Consider the following 22,792-nt stretch of genomic DNA (forward strand, 5'->3'; position numbering starts at 1 on the left):
AATTACATAGACTCGTCTTTGGAGTCTGAATAAAATAGGTGAATGAATTTTCCTCCTGTAAACACTGCGCTCAGGCACCTGCTATTGGCTGCATGATGTGTTAAAGCTCACCACCCCACCCAGATAAACCCCAAATAAACTGACTAGTTTATTTTAATGGTGCCATCATCTGCAACCCCATGTTCATGCCTTCACATTATCTAAGACTTGGGCACTCAATGGCCTTCAGAGTTCTAGCTTTTCTTTCCTCAGAAAGGTTCTCCACATGGCCATTCTTAGGGGTGGCCCAACAGCACCCAGTCTCACAGGGCTGCCTCAGTCTCCAGGTCCTAGCTTTTTGCATCTGAATGCCATTTCAGCCACCATTGTTCATGGCCAAACTGTGGAACTCATAACGGATTGAATGGCACTAGCGCCGATGTTCTGCTCATTCTTTACAGATAACACCAACCACAGAGGAAGCAAAATCTAATTAGCTGTTATGTGGTGCAGTCAACAGCAAGAGGGCAGAGCCCTGGTGGTCCCTATGTTGGGTTCCCCTGTTAAGAGCTTGCAGGGAAGACCAGTTGAAATTCTTGAATCACTTCATGCTACTGTCTTGACATTTGCTGTGACCTGCTAACAGCCTGTAGAGCAGGGTCCCTGTCTTGTTCTGGTTTTCCTTGAGCCTAATTGGGCTCCTTAAATGGATTTGGGTGTCCTTGGTATCTAGATCATTGCTGGGACCTGACTCAAAATCCTGGAAGAAAGGTCTTTGGCTGTTACCTCTTCCTGGGCTCTGCTGTTCTTCAGGTAAACACAGCTGGGAGCAGAATGAAGGTGGGGATGGAGAACCAAACAGCCTGTTAAGTGATGTTGACTTTTGCTCTGTGCTTTTCAACTACCTGGGGACCCAAGTGTTCATTCCAAAGGGATCAATTGAAAAATTTAATCTCAGCGTTTACAAATCAAACTCAAAATACAAGGATATTCAGGCACTAAGAAAGCTAGCTCCTCAAATCCTAACTCATAAGAAAACTATGTGCACCAGGATGAGGGTGAACTTATCTCTTGTGATTCATAGTATTTGCCTGAGAACTGAACCAGCCTTCAGCTGGAGCTCACTCAAAGGTTGAACTACAGATGGAAGCTTGGGGGATGATTATAAAATCACGATATATAGTGCTTAATGTTCCCAAGAGGGCATTTAATCCCCCTTAATGGATCAATCGCTCCTATTCTTCTTGAATAATTTTTCTACTCCTAGAACCAGGTCTGATCCATCACCTAGAATCAGAATGTTCTCTACCTTTGGCAAAACTAGTTGCAAAGTCTTATTGTTACTTTTTTTTTTTTTTTTTTTTTGCTGTAGACTCAATGTCAGCTGCTGCTTATTTCATTTCATGAATCAGCAAATATCTTTGTGTGTGTGTGTCTGAGTGTGTGCGTGTGTGTGTGTGTGAGAGAGAGAGACAGACTATAGGCTTTATTGATGCACTTGTAACTGGAACTCTCTTCTCACCTCTTAGACCTCAGCTCTCTGCAGAGAGACCCCTTAAGTAACTGGCCAAAAATAACCAGCCCTGTAACTCACTACCATGCCTGTTTTTTTTTTTTTTCTCATCATGAGCCATGATGAACTTGTTTGCCTGCTCCTTTTCTACCTTAACCTTCTTGAAGACAGAGATCTGCTCTCTTTTTTTTTTTCTTTTTTGAGACAGAGTCTTGCTCTATCGCCCAGGCTAGAGTGCAGTGGCACCATCTCGGTTCACTGCAACCTCTGCCTCCTGGGTTTCAAGCAATTTTCCTGCCTCAGCCTCCTGAGTAGCTGAGACTATAGACACCTGCCACCATGCCTGGCTAATTGTTTTTTTGTATTTTTAGTAGAGACCAGGTTTCACCATGTTGACCAGGCTGATCTGGAACTCCTGACCTTAGGTGATCCACCTGCTTTGGCCTCCCAAAGTGCTAGGATTACAGGCGTGAGCCACTGTGCCTGGCCGAGATCTGCTTTCTTTATTTTATGTTTAATCCATGTCCAATACAGTGCCTGGCCTAACTCAAAAGCTATTTATTGAATGCACAAAATGTACATATGAGACATTTCACAAGAAAAGTGGCTTGGTAGGATTTGGTAAATGAAGAGGCTAGATCTATGAAAGTTCTCACCAATCACAGTGGTACCCTCAGAGACAGGACGCTAGGGAAAGACTGGGAGAATTTCTTCAGGAATATGAGGAATTTTGTAGATATTTGGCATCTCTGCCCTCATGGTGAGTAGCCAGAAAGAAACAGACCCATAGGAGACGGGAAACAAGAACATAGAGAAGATAGCCAGGATTGAGAAAGTGGCCAGTGAAGCCACGAGAGCAGGTGCATTTTCACAGGGGCAGAGAGTAAAAACTAACAACCAAGGGTGTGGGCAAATGCCAAGACAACCTCAAGAAAAACAGGCAAGAACCAAGCCCTGGGAAAGTAGCACATCAGGCCTCAGCTTCGGGGACAAGGGTAAGCCCGTCAGAGCCCCTGCATGGCTTTCAGACTACGCAGACTTTAACCCAGCAGTTTACCCTCACCCCAAACCTTTACAAATCACCTAAGAGCTAGAAGGAGCCTATAGGGTATTTTGTCCAACACTCTTATTTTGCAAATGAAAAACAATGAGTTAGAATTGGACCTGGTTATTGACAGAGGTGGGTCTACCGTCTAACTGTGCCTTCTCGTCCAGCATTTCCTCCACTTCCTATGTGTCTAGAACTTTGAATTAAAACAACTGACTGGGCACGGTGGCTCATGCCTGTAATCCCAGCACTTTGGGAGGCCAAGGTGGGCAGATTGCGAGGTCAAAAGATCGAAGCCATCCTGGCCAACACGATGAAACCCTGTCTCTCCTAAAAATACAAAAAATTAGCTGGGCATGGTGGCGCATGCCTGTAATCCCAGCTACTCGGGAGGCTGGGGCAGGAGAATCACTGAAACCTGGGAGGCGGAGGTTGCGGTGAGCCAAGATCGTGCCACTGCACTCCAGCCTGGCAACAGAGCAAGACTCCACTTCAAAACAAAAACAAAAACAAACCATGTTCTAAGTATTTCAAACATCTGTCTATTGTCTGTAGGATTCACTCCTCTCTGGTTTCCTAGCAGAGAGAGAAAATAGTCAAATCAGAATGATGACCAATTATTTCAATACTGAAACCACATTTTGAGGAGTTCACTGAACTAAATGAAGGACCTAAGCTGGTCTATTCACTATAAGCAGACTTCACACATGAAAAATGGGACGTTTTCTGGATGACTGACACTGAATTCAACTTGGACAGTGAGCTAGCATCCAGGAGAGCTAGTTACCTTGGTTTTAATAAACCCCAGAGACCGGACTTCCAGTCCTGTCTACTCAGTAGAATCAATTAAAGTTAGTTTTCCCCAGCTACAGATATCTACAAATGTTAGATAAAATAGGACGTTTATTTAAAATACATAGTTGAATTAACAAAGACATAGATCCTCAGATGCTAGAAACAAAGAGACAATTAAAAGCCATACCAATATAGTGTGTGTCAAAGGTATAGTCATCAGGGCTTAGAGCAGGGAGTTATTTGACCCAGAAATAGAGTTCTAAGTTAGCACCCAGATGAAGACAGGAAAGGAGGTTTGGCATAGGGTCAAAATGGAGACCTTTACATAAAGCTGAGATCTTTAAAACTCACCACCTTCAATGAAGAGGAAACAAAACCAACCCATCGATGTGCTGCTACCCAGGGCTCAGAAAAGGAAAAAAAAAAAAGTTTTTAAAAAGTTCAACATTTAACTGTTTTTTTGTTGTTGTTTTGTTTTTAATGAGACCCTTTATGGAACCAAAAAAAAAAAAAAAAAAAAAAACACACACACACACAAAGGAGGATGTCATTATAAATTAAAAATAGAGGGATCTCACCTTGTGGTGCTGCACAAGAGCAGAGTATGAGTCTGCGGCAGAGGCAGTCATGGCAGGACAAGCGTTTAGAAAGTTTCTTCTACTCTTTGATGGAGCATTTGTTGAAAGGAGTGTCACCCAGACAAAAAAAAAAGTCTGAATTTAAATTACTTGTATGGGGTAGGAAACTCTAGGTTAAGCTTGTAACATATAAATTGACCCTGGGTTGATAATACCCCTGTAACAATTCAAGATATTGAGGTAATAAAATTATCTTAAAAGATTAAAAAATAAGTATGTTTGAAGTTATGAAAGTGATTTCAAAGAAGAAATAGAAAATGTAAGGAAGAACAACACGTAATGAAAACAGGACAGATTGACAAAAGGAACACCTAGAAGCATGATGGATAGTTTGAATTGAGAATAGACTGAATAGATTTAGCTATGCTCTCTACTTTTTGTCATTAGTTATCATTAGTTTATTATAAAATACAGATATGGAAATTATTTACATGACGAAAGATTTTAGAACTTCAGTGGAATGGGCAGCTTCACGTTGATGTCATTTAATAGTGACTTATTTCAGTCTATATATTTTTCAAGAATGCACCATCTCTTTTTTATGTATTTATTTTTTTGAGAAAGAGTTTCTCACTCTGTCACCCAGGATGGAGTGCAATGGCATGATCTTGGCTCACTGCAACCTCTGCCTCCTGGGTTCAAGTCATTCTCCTGTCTCAGCCTCCTGGGTAGCTGGGGTTACAGGCGTGCACCACCATATTTGGCTAATTTTTGTATTTTTAGTAGAGACAGGGTTTCACCATGTTGGCCAGGCTGGTCTCGAACTCCTGACCTCAGGTGATCCTCCTACCTTGGCCTCCCAAAGTGCTGGGATTACAGGCTTGAGCCACTGTGCCCAGCCAGAATGTCACCATCTCTAAATAAGAAATAATCTTTGTCATCTGGAAGTACTTTGGTGCCTCCATATTCTGGAAGAAGATCTTTATCTCCAACTCTCATGCTAATTGGTTGAATCTCTCCACCCTTTCTTTCCTTTAGAATCTGATTCAGCAGCTACGACTATTGCTTGCAATACTTTTCCTTGAGATTTTTCTGGAAGTATAATGTCCCCTTTGGTTACAGTTATGGTGGCACTCCTTTCAACAAATGCTCCATCAAAGAGTAGAAGAAACTTTCTAAACGCTTGTCCTGCCATGACTCCCTCTGCCACAGACTCATACTCCACTCTTATGCAGCACCACAAGGCGAGATCCCTCTATTTTTAATGTATAATTACATCCTCCTTGGCTTTTTTGGTTCCATAAAAGGTCTCATTAAAAACAAAACAACTACAAAAAAACAGTGAAATGTTGAACTTTTTTTAAAAAAATTTACTTTAAGTTCTGGGATACCTGTGCAGAACGTGCAGGTTTGTTACATAGGTATACATGTGCCATTGTGGTGTGCTGAGCCTATCAACCTGTCATCTAGGTTTTAAGCCCCACATACATTAGGTATTTGTCCTAATGCTCTCCCACCCTTTACCCCCCACCCCCCGACAGGCCCTGGTGTGTGATGTTCTCCTCTCTGTGTTCATGTGTTCTCATTGTTCAACTCCCCCTTATGAGAGTGTTGAACGTTTTACAAGGTTGAATAATGTTCCTTTAAAATTTATGTCTACCTGGGACTTCGAAATTGGCCTCTGCACACAGGATCTTTGCAGATGTAATCAAGCAAAGATGAGGTCATATTGGATTAGGGTGGTCCCCATCTAATGACTGGTATCCTTATAAGGAGACCGTGTGAAGACACAGAAATGCAGAAAGACAGAAATATGGAACACAAATCCACATGATGACAGAGGCGGAGAGGGGAGCAATACAGTTGCAAGCCAAGAAGTGCGAAGAACTGCTGGTGTAGGGGTCAAGGGAACTTTCCTTCCACCCTCTGAAGATGCGATGATTTGAGTCTCTGAAATAAATGTCACAGTAGACAGATTAACAGGAGAAAAGGCACACAAATTTATTACATGCATAAGGCAAGGGAGTCCCACAAAATATGAGACTCAAAGAAGGGCCAGGTGGTTGAAGCTTAGGTAGCATTTTAAGCTACGGAAAGAAACGGGGGCTTGGGGCTTCTGGTGGGGGGAGTTGGCAACTCTCCTTCCAGGTTATGGAAGGCAAGGAGAGGAAATATTTAATATATTGTAAATTAAAGGTTGTCTTGTTAGGCGGTTGTCTCTCAGGTGGCAGCCCTGAGAAAAAAAGGGAACACTCTGTTCCAATCTCTGGACTCTGTCTGGGCTGCTAATATAGTCTTTCCTAGACCTGTCTTTAGGCTGATAAGAAGACCTCAGAGAAAGCTTCTGCTTGCATCTGCCTGCTGGTTTACTGATGTAGATAGATGTAAATTTCTTTTACAAAAGGACAGCTTTTTAGAGCTATTTCTGTGTCTGCAGCTTCTCTGAATAGCTATCTCGATATATGCCAAAAAAGTATATTTTGGGGTGGCATATTTTGGTCTCCCACACTGGCAACCGCCAAAAGCTCGGATTCTTCCTTAGAGATTCAGAGGCGGCATGATCCTGCAGACACCTTGATTTTAGATGTTCAGCCTTCAAAACTGAGAGAAGTAACTTTCTGTTGCTTTACTCAACTCAGTTTGTGGTAATCTGTTACGGCAGTTCTAGAAAACTAATACAAACATATATTCAATAAAAATTCAGACGGAGGAAACAGAGAGGTTTCAAGCAAGGCAATATTTGAAGAACATAGAAGTGAGAATTTTCCAAGGTAGACAAAAGACAAGACTCATCAAATTTCAAGTTGTCAAATTCAGCAAATAAAAATATAAAATTTCCAGTCAAATTTGAATTTTAGTTAAGCAAAAAATAATTTTTTAATACAGGTATGTTCTATGCAATATTTGAGTCATACTTACCTAATTCAAATTTAACTGGGCTGCCTGTAATTTGTCTGGAAACCCTACTCAAATTGGACAGAGAGTCCTGAACAGGACACATGTAAAATAAACATATGCCTAAATGAATCACCACGAAACTGCTGAGCAATGATAACAAAGAGAAAAACCTTTAAAAACCGCCACAGAAGCCAAAACATTGGATGACAGAGATTTATCTTTAATGATAATAGAAACCAAGGAGAAGTGGAATTAGAAACTCGAAGGGCCAAGGAAGAGCTGTCAAATGCATTCAGATACATGGTCATTCAAGAGTAAGGACAACCTGGCCAGGCGCGGTGGCTCAAGCCTGTAATCCCAGCACTTTGGGAGGCCGAGACGGGCGGATCGCGAGGTCAGGAGATCAAGACCATCCTGGCTAACACAGTGAAACCCCGTCTCTACTAAAAAATACAAAAAAACTAGCCAGGCAAGGTGGCGGGCGCCTGTAGTCCCAGCTACTCGGGAGGCTGAGGCAGGAGAATCGCTTGAACCTGGGAGGCAGAGGTTGCAATGAACCAAGATCATGCCATTGCACTTCAGCCTGGGTGACAGAGAAAGACTCCATCTCAAAGAAAAAAAAATAATTATGACAGAGGCAGAATATTTTCCATTCACAGGCCTGGAAGGATTATTCATTGTTATACTAGGAAGTAATGCAAGGAGAGAAATTGCTGAGCATGTGGTCAAGTTTAAATATCATTGCAGATGGTCTTATAATGGGCTCCCCAGTGGGGTCCACTCCTTGATATTCATGCCTGTGTACAACTTCTCCTTGAATGTGGACTTGCTTCTAACATATATAATGCGGCAGAAGCAATGGGAGGTCACTTCTAAGGTTAGGTTATAAAAAGGCTATGGCTTCCATCTTGGCTGCTTGCTCTCTTTCTTCTCCCTCTCCCTTCTCTGTCCTTCCCCCTGGTCCCCACCACTCAGATCACTCATGCTGGGGAAAGCAAGCTGCCCTGTTGTGATCAGCCCTGTGGAGAGGTCCACGTGACATGAGGAGGAGCTGTGCCCTCAGTCCAGCTGCTCACGAGGAACTGGATTTTGCCAAACCACACGAATGAGCTTGGAAATCAGATGCTTCAGCTCCACTTGGGCCTTGAGATGGCTGCAACCCTGGCCGACAGCTTGACCACAAGTCTCATATGAGGCTCTAAGCCAGAAACACCCAGACAAGCAGCTCCCAGGTTTCTGCTCCACAGAAACTGACATAATAAATGTTTGTTGTTATAAGCTGTTAAGTTTTGGGGTAATCATTATGCAGCCATAACTAACTAATACAAATATTTGTAAACAATAACAATAGCAATGACTAACACTGGATCATATAACATGAGCAATACTGCAAGTGACTAGAGTCAGTGTGTTCTGAATTCCTTGTATTATTGATGAAGGTAGAGATATCAATTTATTTTAAAATTTGTTAAGTCAAGAGGTATATATAAGCTTTAAGAATAACCAGTGAAGGAATAAAAACATTACTTCCAAACCAGTGGAGAGGAGGAAAAAAGAGATAAGGAAAACCAGCAATTCAAGATAAGGCAAAAAAGGGAGAAAAATAGAAGCATAGAAAAAGCGTAGTGAAAAGGGCAAATAAGCTGTTAAAAATTAAAAGACATATCTCATATTCCATACATTCTAGAACTTGTCAGTTTCTCCTTTGCACCACTCAGAGAAACTTCTAAAATACAATCTGCTCATAAATTGTGTTCTTTTGAGGAAAGAGCATGCTGACAACAGTCAGAACTGATGACGTAATTAAATTTGCTATGGCCAATTTGAAGCTTGGAGTAGGGGAGAATGAATTGTGGATAAAGTCAAGAATTGGCTGCAATACTCTCTAGCTTTGTGACCTTGGGTAAGCATCTTAGTTTCTCATTTGTAAAACGGAGGGTAATACTTGCCTTGACCTCTTTGCTGGATATTTGTGACACTCATAAAAGAACAAATATGGAAAAGTAGACTATAGTTTGGATATAATTTGTTTGGCCCCACCAAGTGTTATGCTGAAATCTGATCCCTGATGGCACCTCACTGGAGGAAGGTGGGGTCTAATGGGAGGTGGTGGGGTCTAATGGGAGGTGCTAGGGTTGTGAGACGGATCCCTCACAATGGCTTGGTGACCTCTTGTAGGTAATGAGGGAGGCCCTGCTCAATCAGTTCTCATAAGAGTTCTCCCGAGAGCTGGTTGTTAAAAACAGCCTGGCACCTTCCCTTCCTCTCTCTTGCTTTCGCTCTCCCCGTGTGACCTCTGCACACCAGCTCCCCTTCAGCTTCCACCGTGATAGGAAGCAGCCTGAAACCCTCAACAAAGAAGATGCTGGTTCCATGTTTCCTGTAGAGCCTGCAGAACCATGAGCCAAATAAACCTACTTTCTTTATAATTACCCAGCCTCAGGTATTCCTCTATAGCAATACAAAAATACACTAAAACAAGGCACATAGTAAAGTTCCATACAGGCCAGGCGTGGTGGCTCACTCCTGTAATCCCAGCAATTTGGGAGGCTGAGGCAAGAGGATTGCTTGAGCCTAGGAGTTCAAGATCAGCCTAGGCAACATAGTCAGACCCCATTTCTACTGGGCATGGTGGTGCACACCTCTGGTCGCAGCTACTTGGGAGGCGGTGGTGGGAGGATTGCTTGAGCCCAGGAGTTACAGTCTGCAGTGAGCTATGATTGTGCCACTGCACTCCACTCCAGCCTGGGCAACAGAGTGAGACCCTGTCTAAAAAAAGAATTAAGTAAAATAAATAAATAAATAAAAAGAAGAAGAAAACAAGAAAAGTTTCATTAAAAGATTTAAGTTATCTATAATACAGTCTAGCGTTTATTGCTAGGAGCTGAAGAGTAATCCATGATATTTTTCAGCTTCAGTTTTACTTGCAGTGAAATACCATCCTGGCTATAGCAGGCTACCTTGGACCCAGTTTTAAATCAAATGTCATTTTTCTCTCTTTGTATCTCAGATTCCCAGGAATTTGCAGTACAAGACTGTAGTTTCCGAATTCTTGGGTCATTCATTCATCATTTAATAACCTATCTGCAGAGCATGCTAAATCCATGGGCAAGGGATGAGGAGGTAAGTGTGAGAAGGGGCCAGCTCCCTGCCCATGCACACCGCTTCCGCCAGACCCCTCCTGACTCTGAGGACGGCCAGGGTGGGGGCTGTGGGGATTTCCTCCCTCACAAACCTTAGAGTTCCTCCTCCCACGTCTACATGTTCCAGGCTGTATAAAAGATCATCAAAGACACTGGAAACTTGATTTGCTTGTTTATCCACAAGTGCCAGCCTCAGTACATCCTACATTTTCTTAGGCTCTCTTCTTCTCATTAATTGGCTAAATTCTCCTGAGAGTTTATCAAGATGGACTTGTTTGGCAGCTTGTCTCCACGCACAGCCCAAAGCAGCCAGTACCTCTGCCTCAACACCCCAGGTCCCATACATAAATCAAACCTGCCTTCTGAATTGTGTCAGTGAGTATAGTTGGCCAGTGCCTGCCTGTGCGGTGGAACCCTTTCTGTGACTGGATGGGCCTCCTGGGAGGAACTGAAGGGGGCGGGGGAAGCTCAGAGAATCCAGATGTTCAGTTAGGGTTGATGTTCCCAAAGTTCACATCCTAACACCTTGATTCAAAATTTTTTAATGGGCAAAAATGGCTGGAACTACCACCAAAACTCATATAAGAAATGAATGGTCCAGAAACTCTTTCGTTATAAAATATGAAAAAATACTTAGAAATTTCAACTTCAAAAAAGTTCACTCTTATAAGAGGGTTAAGTTCCTCTGAAGATTATAAATGAGGTTGTATATGCAAAATGCATCAGACAGTACCTGGTTCATTGTTAGCACACAAATATAAGCTTTTGTTATTATCAACTTGCTGCTTGCAAATATTTCCTGGACTCACTGTATAAAACACACACCCACACGAATTTTGTTTTTCTTTGTTTCTAATCAAATTTGCAACTTGTTTATAAACACCAAATTCCTATTCGATTTTTAAGGAAATTCTATATCTTTTAGAGAATGTAAGGCTTAAGCTTTTTGTTTCTTTAAAATAAATAGATGTAAACCAGCTTGTTATGGGGTATAAATTTAGTGGTGATTTTAAATTTGTAATAACAGAAATAGGAGATATATAGGACTCACCTAGTTCAGAGATGAGTATACGTGTAGGAGTTAATAGCCAAAGGTTGAGTTTCTTTACAGTAGGATTTCTCTAGAACTTAAAAATCTAATTTCCCTGTTGTAGAGTTAACCCTTAAAATCAACCTGATGGGCCAGGTGCGGTGGCTCATGCCTGTAATCCCAGTACTTTGGGAGGCTGAGGCGGGCAGATCACAGGGTCAGGAGATGGAGACCATCCTGGCTAACATAGTGAAACTCCGTCTCTACTAAAAAAAAAAAAAAAAAAAAAAAGAAAAAAAATACAAAAATTAGCCGGGGGTGGTGGCGGGTGCCTGTAGTCCCAGCTGCTGGGGAGGCTGAGGCAGGAGAATGGCGTGAACCTGGGAGGCGGAGCTTGCAGTGAGCCAAGATCGTACCACTGCACTCCAGCCTGGGTGACAGAGCGAGACTCTGTCTCAAAAAAAAAAAAAAAAAAAAAAAAAAAAAATCAACCTGATGCAGAGCAGAAACATAACCACCACGATGGATGAATCAGTGAGCAGTCATTGTAACTTCTAAGGGCTGAGTACAGCCCAGTACTGCATCTGGGAGAGCACCCCTTGAATTGCTCACCCCTGAAACAACACAGGAGGACATGCATTGGTCCGTCGTACAAGTTTCCAATCCACTTGACTGGTATGGCTCTTCCAAAAACCAGCCCATTGGCATTATAGTCTTGAACAGTTCTTGGTCCCTAAAACGACAAAGTTCCTGAGCCTTCAGGGAAAAGGGTCACATTCTTCACTCCAGTTGCTTCCCCAGGTAGGTCCCAGCCTGGCTACCAGCCAGCTTCTCCAGGCAGCACATTGCACACTCTGGAGCAAGACGGCCTCCAGACTCCACAGTCACCTTCATGGGTACATTGCTGGCCGACAAACCCACGTTCCCACCTCGTCTCCAAAGTTCTGATGATTGCAACATTTGCACTTTCACTCAACCTTACCACTTTGGGCTGTGATCCTCTTAGGGCCACAGTGGGTGCAAATCTTAGCCAGATGAGTGTGGCCTCACAGCAAGACTTGGCTACAGTCCCTGTAGCTGCATCCGTCCTTACGACTGAGCTCTTTCCACACACCATAGGAGTGTGTTTCTCCTGCTTCAGTCAGCAGCTTTCCCCTGGACAGCCTTCCAGGCTTCCACTACTGCTCCCCTACCCCACTGCCCAGGGTTTAATAGTTGCCATTTCCAAATGGTCCTTCTGGTGTGACCTGGAGAGCATTCCCTGGGCCTACCCAATCTTCCAAGTTAAGAATGCTCTGCAGGCATCACTCTGGTTGCTCAAGGTGGGGCAGTAAACTTTTATTTACAGGTCATCTGATAACCTTGAACTCTAGCCCAATGACCCGGAGAAGATGAAAGGCAGCTGCATTGCTCAAGGTGAAAAAGAGACACAAGCTAGCAGAAAGACACACAGTGAATAACACCATCAAAGGAATGGATGCATGGGAAAAGGAGAGATGGCGATGCCAGTCAGATGTGGCCATGAGTTGGTGTGTCCTCTAGCCAGCAGTTCCAGTGACACCTCCTCCTAAGGGCTTTCCAGGGTGCTCAGATCGAACAATGCCATCCTCTGAGCTCCTCTCATACCTCTGTCCATATTCAGAGACTGCACACAGTACGTGGTTTTGGAATTGATTTGTTTTTCTGCCCACAGCTGCCTCCAGGCTCTCAGGGTATTGGGGCCTCTTCCTGGTACATCCTTCTACTCCAAATACCAAGTACAGTGCTTGGAACATGGTGGCAGATCTTCAAAATTGTATTTTTTTTCTTTTTTTTTTTCTGTTTTTGTTTGTTTGTTTGTTTGTTTTTGAGATGGAATCTCACTCTGTCACCCAGGCTGGAGTGCAGTGGCATGATCTCGGCTTACTGCAACCTCCGCCTCCCAAGTTCAAGCGATTCTCCTGCCTCAGCCTCCTGAGTAACTGGGACTACCCGCGCATGTCACCAAGCCCAGCTAATTTTTTATTATTAGTAGTGACGGGGTTTCAGGCCTGCTAGGGACCCTCAGAATTGTCCTGCTGCAGGGCACAGATGCCCTATATTCCTCAACTTCCCCTGGCGCTCCAGGAGTTTCTCAAACTCCTGATCTTGTGATCCGCCTGACTTGGCCTCCCCAAGTGCTGGGATTACAGGTGTGAGCCACCGCACCTGGCCTAAAATTGTATTTCATTGAGTGAAATCTGTGCCTAAGGAATCACTTTCCAGTGAGATCGGCCGGGCAGTCCTTCTTTCAGACTCCCCCAGACCCCATTCCACATACATTTTTTTTTTTTTTTTTTTTGAGACGGAGTCTCGCTCTGTCGCCCAGGCTGGAGTGCAGTGGCCGGATCTCAGCTCACTGCAAGCTCCGCCTCCTGGGTTCACGCCATTCTCCTGCCTCAGCCTCCCGAGTAGCTGGGACTACAGGCGCCCGCCACCTCGCCCGGCTAGTTTTTTTGTATTTTTTAAGTAGAGACGGGGTTTCACCGTGTTAGCCAGGATGGTCTCCATCTCCTGACCTCGTGATCCGCCCGCCTCAGCCTCCCAAAGTGCTGGGATTACAGGCTTGAGCCACCGCACCCGGCCCATTCCACATCCAAGGCTTCCCTCTGACAATGTCTGACTTCCCCTCGCTCCTGGGAGGAGCGCGGGGAGGGACATCAATTCATTATGACACTGACTTTTCTCAGCCTCGTGGAACCACCTTGGCGTTTCCCTGAGAAGATACGCCTTCTCAACCCGTCTGCGCTCATTTCTAACTCCCTTAAGCTTCCTTGTGTTGGGTAAGGCGTTCTCCATTTGGGTTGAATTTCTAAAGTTTACTACTCAAAAGTATCACTTACCAGGTCCCCAAATGGTCTAGGCAAATGCATGTTCACGTTAGCCACTGTCTTCTAGGAAAACTTCTCCTAAAGTATCATTAAAAATCTGCTCCTGGATGAGTGATCGCTTGCTTTCTCTTTCCCCTTCTCGTAATTGTTTACTGCGCTCCGAATGTTTCCAAAGGCACAGGTGGGAGCCGTTCTCCAGCCTGGGAGGCTTGTTTTTCACATGTGTTTCCACTGTGCGGTTAAGAACTGTTGCTATCACAGCCGTGCTATCTCTGTGGTTTCTGTGAGCAGGTACAGAACGGATGGAAGCGATACACCAAGCTCATGGAACCAGACCCAGGCAGATGCGGCCCTCAGGTCATCATGGGCAGCTCTCTTCTCTCTCTTCTGCTGGTGTCGGCAAAGCATTCTAAGACCCCGGCTTGAAAACGCTTAAAAGCACAGGGTATATGTTTTCAGAACAAAATTAATCCACCCAGTCTACACAAACATCTCCAAGATCTTCTGCGATATAATTGACATATAAGTCATAATCATAAAAGTAAATCAGCCATGTTCCTGAAGCACAGTCGGAGATGAGGTGCTAACTTCTTGAAGTGGTTGCATGAGTTTTCTTTGGCTGCTGTAACAAATCATCACATTAGTGGCTTAAACAACCCAAATTATTGAAAGTCCAACACAGGTGTCAGTGAGCTAGAATTGAGGTGTCAGCAGGCCTGCGTTCCTTCTGGAGAATGCAGGGGAGAAGCTGTTTCCTTATCTTTCCCAGTTTCTAGGGGGCACCCAGATAGTTTGGCTTGGGGCCCCTCTTCCACCTTCAAAGCCAGAGATGGTGCCTTCTCCTGCATTCCTTCCAGAGCCCCCTCTCCCTCTCCAGTTCTACTGCCCTCTAATCCTTGCAGGATCCTTAAACTTTGGGCCCATTTGGACAATTCAGAATAATCTCTCCATTTTAAAGTCAATTAGTAGCTTTAATTTTATCCACAGCATTAATTTCCCTTTCCATGTAATGTAACACACTCACAGATTTTAGGGCCTGTGACAGCGACCCCTCTGGGGGCTATTTTTCTTCGGACCAGTGGTGTCCTACTTATCCAGGGATGTATCTCACTCACTGCCCAGCAGTGCTGGAGCCAGGTGGCAGGTGCCAGTTTGCCTGGAAGGTGAAGAAGGTGTTTGCATCTGGACCTGGCCTCGGCACTTGCCAGTGTGTACCCTTGGGAAAGTCACTGCCCTTCCGCGTGTGCCAGTTTGGATTCCTAGGATTTGGGGCGCAAGGTGTTTGTTTTGGAAGTGATTCCAGGAAGCACTGTGAGGGTGTGGCGACAATCATCAGGGCAGGAAGCTAAAAAGGAATAAGCTATGAGTAGGTGGCCACTGTGGGCAGTGGGGCTCAGGCCTGCTAGGGACCCTCAGAATTGTCCTGCTGCAGGCCACAGATGCCCTGTATTCCTCAGCCTGCCCCCCCACTCTGCCCACCCCGCTCAATGACTGAGGGCTGCTCCTGGAACCCCTGTCCTGCCTTGGTGTGGGCCGAGCCTGCTCCCAGGGCCAGAGGACATCCTGAGGCAAAAAAAAAAAAAAAAAATGACACAGGAAACTGTCCCCAGTTGGCAGGTGGCTCTGAGCAAGCCGAGTTTACATGGGTGGGGCACGGCTAGCAACCACCACATTCTCTGAGCCTCAGTTTCCTCAGCTGTAAACGTAGGAGGATAATGATACTATGTACCTACACTGGGGTCATTGTGAGGATCAACTGGGACAATACAAGCTCATTAATTAGCACAGTACCTGGCACACACTCGGCACCCAAGAAGGCATGCCATGGTTATTATTCTATCGACTCCCTGGCTGCACGGCCCACGATGAGTCACCTCGACCTCTCCTGCTCTGTTTCCTCACCTGTGACCTGACGGAGTTCATCCATTCATGCCTCCCACCCCTGGGGAGTCAGGCACAGTGTGAGATGCTAGGACCCTGAGTGACACAGCAGACACCATCCCCGCTCACGAGGCCCTTCCAAGCCTGCTCTGAGAGACAGATGACCGCCAAACAATCCTACAAGTAACAAGAAGATGCAGCTGGGAAGGCGCTGAGAGAGGGATACACGATGTCGGGGGACATGCCAGGGTGGGAACAGTGGGGAGGGTTGGGGGGCTTCTGTTAGCAAGCTGAGGCTGCTTGAGAGCCTGGGAGAGGAATCCCTGAGGACAAAAGAGGAAGGAGAGCTCTTTGGGCAGCAGCAACACATGCAGAGGACTTGGGGCAGGAAGGAGCCGGGTGAATTCAAGAAACCACACCAAGGAAGGGGTGGTGTGGTTTGAGCAAGAAGGGCAGGGAGTGGTGGGCACAGGGTGGGCCGAGGAGTAGTCAAGGGCCTGGCATCTCAGGTCAAGTTCAGTCTTATCCAAGGAACCATGAGAAGTCACTGAAGTTGGACTTATGTTCCGGAAGGTTCCTTCCAGCTCCAAACTGTAGTGGGTAACATAACATCTAAACACTTGCCTGTAAAGCAAGACAGAAGGAAAAGATGCTTTGCTTCATTTTGTGATTAAGCTTAGATTATTTTGCCAGCTATTCTAATCATTTCTTGCCAGCTCAAAGCCCTAGAATGATCTGAAATCAATCAGTCAATCAATCATTTTCTTTAAAAGAATATAAAGCAGACAGCAGAGTCTCCTATTCAACGTTGAGCTCAGCATTTGGTGGGGAGCAACTCATGTGTGGACGTTCATAACTTCACCATGGGTTGGGGAGGCTCTGCTGATGGGGGAAGGCGGCCCCACGGGCACGGACTGTCTTCGTGCCATCTTATTTCTGACCCTGTGCTACAACCGGGGTGCCTGTGTGTTGTGTTTGGTCAGGCAGGTCCATTATCTTTGTCCCAGTTCAATTCAACTCCAATCAAGTCCATAACCTTTAACTGAGCAGCCTACCATTGTAGGGTCACAGTGCCTTTCCACAGGGCCTGGGAACTCAGACCAAACCACAGTCGCATGTTTAAGCTCTCATGAATCTCCAGTGTCATGCTACATAGAGATGGGGACTTTGGGAGGTTCTTGGGTTAAGATGTGTGCCCCAGCACCACATTCGTATGTTAAAGCTCTCATGATTCTCCAGTGTCATGCTACATAGAGATGGGGACTTTGGGAGGTTCTTGGGTTTAGATGAGGTCATGAGAGTGGGGTCCCTAAGATGATATTAGTATCCTTATAAGAAGAGGAACAGGGCCCAGAACTGTCCTGCTCTCTCCTCTGTGTGAGGACACAGCCAGAAGCCAGGAAGCGAGCCCTCGCCAGGAACCCAATCGACCGGTGCCTTGATCCTGGACTTCCAGCCTCTAGGACTGGGAGCAATAAAGGTCTGCTGTGAAGTCACCCAGTCGATGGCATTTTGTTATAGCAGTCTGAGCTGACTCATACATATGGATACATACATCTGCTGGGATTCTTCTGATAGATGGGATTACATTTTATTAGAGAGGCTGATTCTGCTATGGCTCAACTTCGTGAACTTTCTTCTGTGGCTGCCTATTATCCCTGTGGTGCTGGAGGTAACAGGGTCTGTGAGACAAACGCAGAATCAGGCTTGTTAGGGCAGTCAGTGTTCTCAGTTCTCCAACATTAGGGCTGCCTCTCCATCAATGCCTTCAAGGGAATACAGTTTGGGATACGACCACAACCAGTCTGCCCTGCCAGGGTTATGGATGCTGACCTCGGCCTTCCACTGCTGTCTTCCAGGATGCCTCTCTGAAAAGGAGCAAGGGCTGAAGTTACCAGTGAGTGGCATGTGCCGTGCAGGGGACAGTGGACTTCCTTGGGTATTGTGGGAGTTTCTTAGGACACCCTTTCTATTCTCCACTATTGCTGGTGACCTCCCGTGGTCCTGAGGTGTTCACACGTGGAGTGACGGCCACTGCAGCCATGAAAGGGACTGAGCGTGACAGGGCCATCGCTTTCTGAACCGGAGCAGCATCTTCCAGAGATTCCAGAGGATGAGGCTCACTGGGAAATCTCTCTAAGTCAAAATGTTTCCTGTCCCCAGGCCCCAATCCAGACCAACTGTAAAACCTGATAGTGTGCATGTTTAACAAGCAACCAGGAGACACGTAGAAGCAGGGGTGTTTTGGAAACACTGACTGGGCATCCCTTCATACCAACCTTTCCACATTTGCAGCTACACATCTTTTATAAAACTCCTTTATTTCTATCCAAAGCAGCCCAGAGCTCCACAGGCCTGAAGTCAGGCCTGGATTTTCCAGCTGTCACCCACACAAGCCTCTCTAGGCCTTACTGAAGGGGATATTGGTGTGTCCTCCTGGAGGAAATCATTCCCTGATGTCTGTGCTCCCAGGAGTTTAGGGGACCCCGACTCTGCCCGTGGCCCCTCAGGTCCCCATCCTGCCCTATGGTAGAGGGTTTTGCTTCTACTCACCACCACCCTTCCCCACTCCCCTGTACCCTACCCACCACTCACTTTCTCCCTGTAGCTTTGCTCCACCACTGACTCAGCTATGAGGTGGCCTACGCTGAAAATAAGTGCATGTTCTTGGTACGCACTGGGCATACCAAGAGGATGCATGCCAACAGCGGAACTCCTGCTGCTCCAGGGAAGACAGGCACATAGCAACAGGCCAGGACTCCGCAGGACAGACCAGGCAGGCCCAGGGGCATGTGATAACTACTCATCCTATTTGGGAAGGAAAGGGATGGGGAAGATCCAGAGGCCTGACACTGAATTTGTTTGGGGGACATAGTTACTAGTAATGTTCAATGAGTAAACTTTATTTGATTGCAATCAAATGCAGTAAGTGCCAAGCCATGAGACAAGGAGACAGAGACAAACGTTATACTATCCTGGAGGGACTTACAGGCTAGCGAGGGAGAGAGACTCAGACAGAGAGCATCTCTGTGAGATGTGGTCAGGGCCCTGATGGGCGTGTGAGCAGGTCCCTGGACACCTGAGGGTCTGTGCTGAGGTCTGCATTGACTCCTCTCTGAGAGGACGTTCATTCTTTCAGGGAAGGAAATTCATCATGCATTGTCTTGCTTCCCTCTCAGTATCCCGAGACAATTACTATGCCCAAAGGAAAGGCGGAAGAAACTCATATTAAATATGGCGCTCACCTGAAAGATTTATAAATGAACATTTGGGAAGGAATGGGTATCTTTTGATGTACATTTTTGATTCCTAGCTTCTAAGTATCCTCAGAATTATTAAAACATAGATTCTACAAGTTGTACTCAAAATGAATTAGCTTTAGATGTGAGCTGCTGACAGAGTAATGACAGAGAATAGTTAAAACAGGTTTGTCTGGTCATAAATATTTTACTTGCTAGGCTCAGCAAGCTGCGGGCAGACACTCGCCCTCATAAGTAAGTATCGATTAAATTCTGGTCTGGAATCAGGACGCATAATTGATGGTTTGATGATTTGAGAAATCACACTTTGCAAATGAAAACAGACATTACTTGAGTCACATTGAAGGAGGTACTTATTTTATACCAAAACTCAAGGGGGAGCAGGGTTGTCGTATGAGTCAGTTAGACACGAAGGTCACATTGGAGAGTCTGGCAGAGTGGGTCTTCACAACGGCACAGAAGCATAGAATTCTTCCCGAGAAGCATAGACTTCTAGAGCTGGAAGTTTCCTTGGGCTCATCCAGTCTAGCGTCATGCTAAGACATGCATCCTTCTCTAATACCCAACAGATGACTGTCCATTTGTGAACACTTCTGTTCTTCAGATTTTTATTTCTGGTTGGGACAGCAGAAGGCAAACCCTGAACAAGCACATAACCAAACTTAGACTTTTTAGTCTACATCTTCACACGTCCCTTCACTCATCAACTAACCGTCGCACAAAGAAAGTCTATTGCCAGCACTCCATAGTGACTTAGCTGAAAGGATTTTTCTGTTGGCGCCCAATAGGATACAAATTCAGGATATTTCAAGGCTAATAATGAAGTCGTAGGTCCAGTGAAACATGTTCTGTCTTTCAGTTCTCCTTTTTGGGTTTCACAAGAATATAGTTTTGGGGAGGACTGGGATGGTATGAACTTGAGCAAGACTTGCGGGTCAGGAGGGAAACTAGCCTGGTGTTAGTGTGTTGACACCCACAGGGAATTAGGTGACCAAGCAAGGTCTCTCTGAGTTTGGTCAGGTACCGCCTGCCTGTGGCCTCCTAGGTAATCTGGGGCCTGTGTCTCAGCCACACACTAATAATATTTTTGTTTTCTCTCTCTCTCTTTTTTTTTTTTTTCTGACAGAGTTTCACTCTTGTTGCCCAGGCTGGAGTGCAATGGCACGAGCTTGGCTCGCCCCCACCTCCGCCTCCCAGGTTCAAGTAATTCTCCTGCCTCAGCCTCCTGAGTAGCCGGGATTACAGATGCCCGCCACCACACTCAGCTAATTTTTTGTATTTTTAGTAGAGACGGGGTTTCATCATGTTGGCCAGGCTGGTCTTGAACTCTCGACCTCAGGTGATCTGCCTAGCTCGGCCTCCCAAAGTGCTGGGATTACAGGCATGAGCCACCGCGCCTGGCCTTGTTCTGTTTATATCAGCAGCATCAGGAGTGATGAGGGGTCCTTCTCTTAAGGCTGTGTTAAACTCTACAGCCCAACTCTACTTCAGTAACCACATGTAGCTGAATTGGGAAAAGATAGAGATGCCAACTGTGTAGTAACAGAGGCCACTGGTCGTGATGATTTCCAGGACAGAACTCTGGACAGCCACCCTACTCAGGGATCAAGTTCCAGGTCCCAGGGAAACACCCAGCTCTAGAATTCTATGTTCTGTGCAGTTGCAGAGACCCATTTTGCCAGATTCTCCAATGCGACCTTTGCCTCTGACTCATAGAGGCAGAGTTGCCTCTGCTTCCCCTGGAGTTTTGGTACAAAACAAGTGCATCCTTCAATGTTACACAAGTGATTCTGTCTTCATTTGCAGGGTGTGAGTTCTCAAATCATCAATCCATCACTTATGTGTCCTGATTCCAGACTAGTGCTCTCACAGAACAAACAGGGATAATTTGTACCTTTTAGGTAAAAACTAACAACAAACACTAGAAGAAAGTGCTCCTTGGACTTAGAAAGAACACCACGTGCCTGTGAAAGCCCAGGTAACTCAGGACACAGGAATGGGCAGGGGAAGCTCCTGTTCCTCTGCCAGGCTGGGCACAGAGTCCTGAGTGTAGGGCAGAAAAGAGAGGCTCAGTTTCCCAGGGTGGTCTGAGCCTGCATTTAAGGTTGTAGAATCATCAGAAGCCAGGAGGGCCTTGGCCACCTCCAGACAAACACTGGGCAGTCGCTCAGCCTGCTTTGAGGAAATAAAAAACAAATTCTCCTGTGGATGAGCCTTCAAGTCACTTGGAAGAATGCAAAGGGGCCATTCCAGGGAGAACATCACAGCACCTGCGCTGTTGTCTAGAGTCCACCTCACTGCTCTCGAGAGACACTGAGGAGCAGATCTGCGGGCAAAGGCAGTGTCATTACCTGCCATGGAAACATAAGCCTAGGGCCAGCTATGTAATTTGTGGGGCCAGGGGCAAAGTAAAAACATGAGGCCCTTGTTTGAAAGTTATTAAGAATTTTGAGAGAGCAAGAGAGCGAAACACTAAACTCAGCATTTAGGCTTGCATTTGTTTCCTAGGGCTGCTGTAACCAATTACCACAAACGGGACTGCTTCAGACAACAGAAACATATAGTCTCATGGCTCTGGATCCCAGAGATCCAAAACCAAGATAGTTGGCAGTGTTGGCCTCTTCTGCAGGCTCTGTGGGAGAATTTGTTCCATACTTCTCTCCTAGTGTCTTGTGGCTGCTGGCATCCTTGGGTTTCCTTGGCTGGTGGCTGCATCACTCTGATATCTACCTCCTTTTTTTTTTTTTTTCTGTTGCCCAGGCTGGAGTATAGTGGTGCAATCTTGACTCACTGCAACTTCTGCCTCCCGGGTTCAAGCAATTCTCCTGCCTCAGCCTCCCGAGTAGCTGAGATTACAGGTGCCCACCACCACGCCTGGCTAATTTTTGTATTTTTAGTAGAGATGGGGGGCTTCACCAAGTTGGCCAGGCTGGTCTCAAACTCCTGACCTCAGGTGATCTGCCCGCGTTGGCCTACCAAGGTGCTGGGATTACAGGCATGAGCCACTGTGCCTGGCCTCTGCCTCCATTTTTATATTGCTTTTCTCTGTGTGTAGTTTTATGTCTCAAATATTTCTCTCCTGTGTTTTATGAGATCTCAGTCATTGACTTTAGAGCCCAGTCTAACTCCAGGATGATCTCATCTCAAGGTCCTTAACTTAATTATGTCTGCAAAAATCCTGTTTCCAAATAAGGTCACATCCGAAGGTACTGGGAGTCGGGACAGAGATATATCTTTTTGGGGCCACCATTCAATCCATTACATAGTCCTTCTGGGCACAACGATCTGGGCACCTGCACAGGTTGGATGCTCATGAAATGGGCACCGCCTAACTCCCTGGAAATCTCAGCTCCACGCAGAGGATTAGAGCAGAGGCCACGCCAGGAGTCCCTTATTTCCAGCCAGTGACCTCTTGCAGAATCAATTTCTTCTCTACAGCCCCAGCCTGTGGTCTTTTCGGGCAACATGGGTCTAGCAGCCATCGGGGAAGGTCTGTGGTTGCCTGGATCCCAGTGGGCCTGACAAGCCAGGATGACACAAGCTCATACTCCAAAGGGAAGACCCCACCTCTCTCTGGAGGCTGCTCTTCTCGTAGGACAGAGGGTGCATTGCTGGCTTCTTCATTATGGCACATGCCCTTCCATCGATTACGTTACTAAGCCACCCTGGCCTAGGAAACTCTAGGCTTGAAATTACCCCAAGAGTCTGGAGCAAGGCCCTTCTGGGATAGTGCTGCTCCCATCCACAGCATCTTTGCTCTGGGCTTCCTCTGCCTCCGTATCTGGTCACCTAGACCTAACCTAAAGCCATAATGGAAC

At 45.8% G+C, this 22,792-nt stretch overlaps 1 long non-coding RNA gene and 1 pseudogene across 2 annotated transcripts in view; both read right to left on the reverse strand.

Moving 5' to 3' along the window:
- Window positions 1-14,094, reverse strand: part of LOC140712624 (uncharacterized) — a 24,052-nt gene extending 9,958 nt beyond the window's left edge. Inside the window, exon 1 of one of the 2 annotated variants that reach the window (XR_012094335.1) lies at window positions 13,846-14,094. This is a non-coding gene — a long non-coding RNA (uncharacterized lncRNA). Of the gene's footprint in view, window positions 1-3,913; window positions 3,975-13,845 lie in introns of those variants that run through there. The other variant, XR_012094334.1, reaches the window with a different exon arrangement.
- On the reverse strand, window positions 3,992-5,214 carry LOC140712621 (10 kDa heat shock protein, mitochondrial pseudogene; annotated as a pseudogene).
- Window positions 14,095-22,792: the final 8,698 nt, after the last annotated feature.

This window comes from Chlorocebus sabaeus, chromosome 10, assembly GCF_047675955.1.
Source record: "Chlorocebus sabaeus isolate Y175 chromosome 10, mChlSab1.0.hap1, whole genome shotgun sequence".
In the NCBI taxonomy this organism is placed as follows: Eukaryota; Metazoa; Chordata; class Mammalia; order Primates; family Cercopithecidae; genus Chlorocebus; species Chlorocebus sabaeus.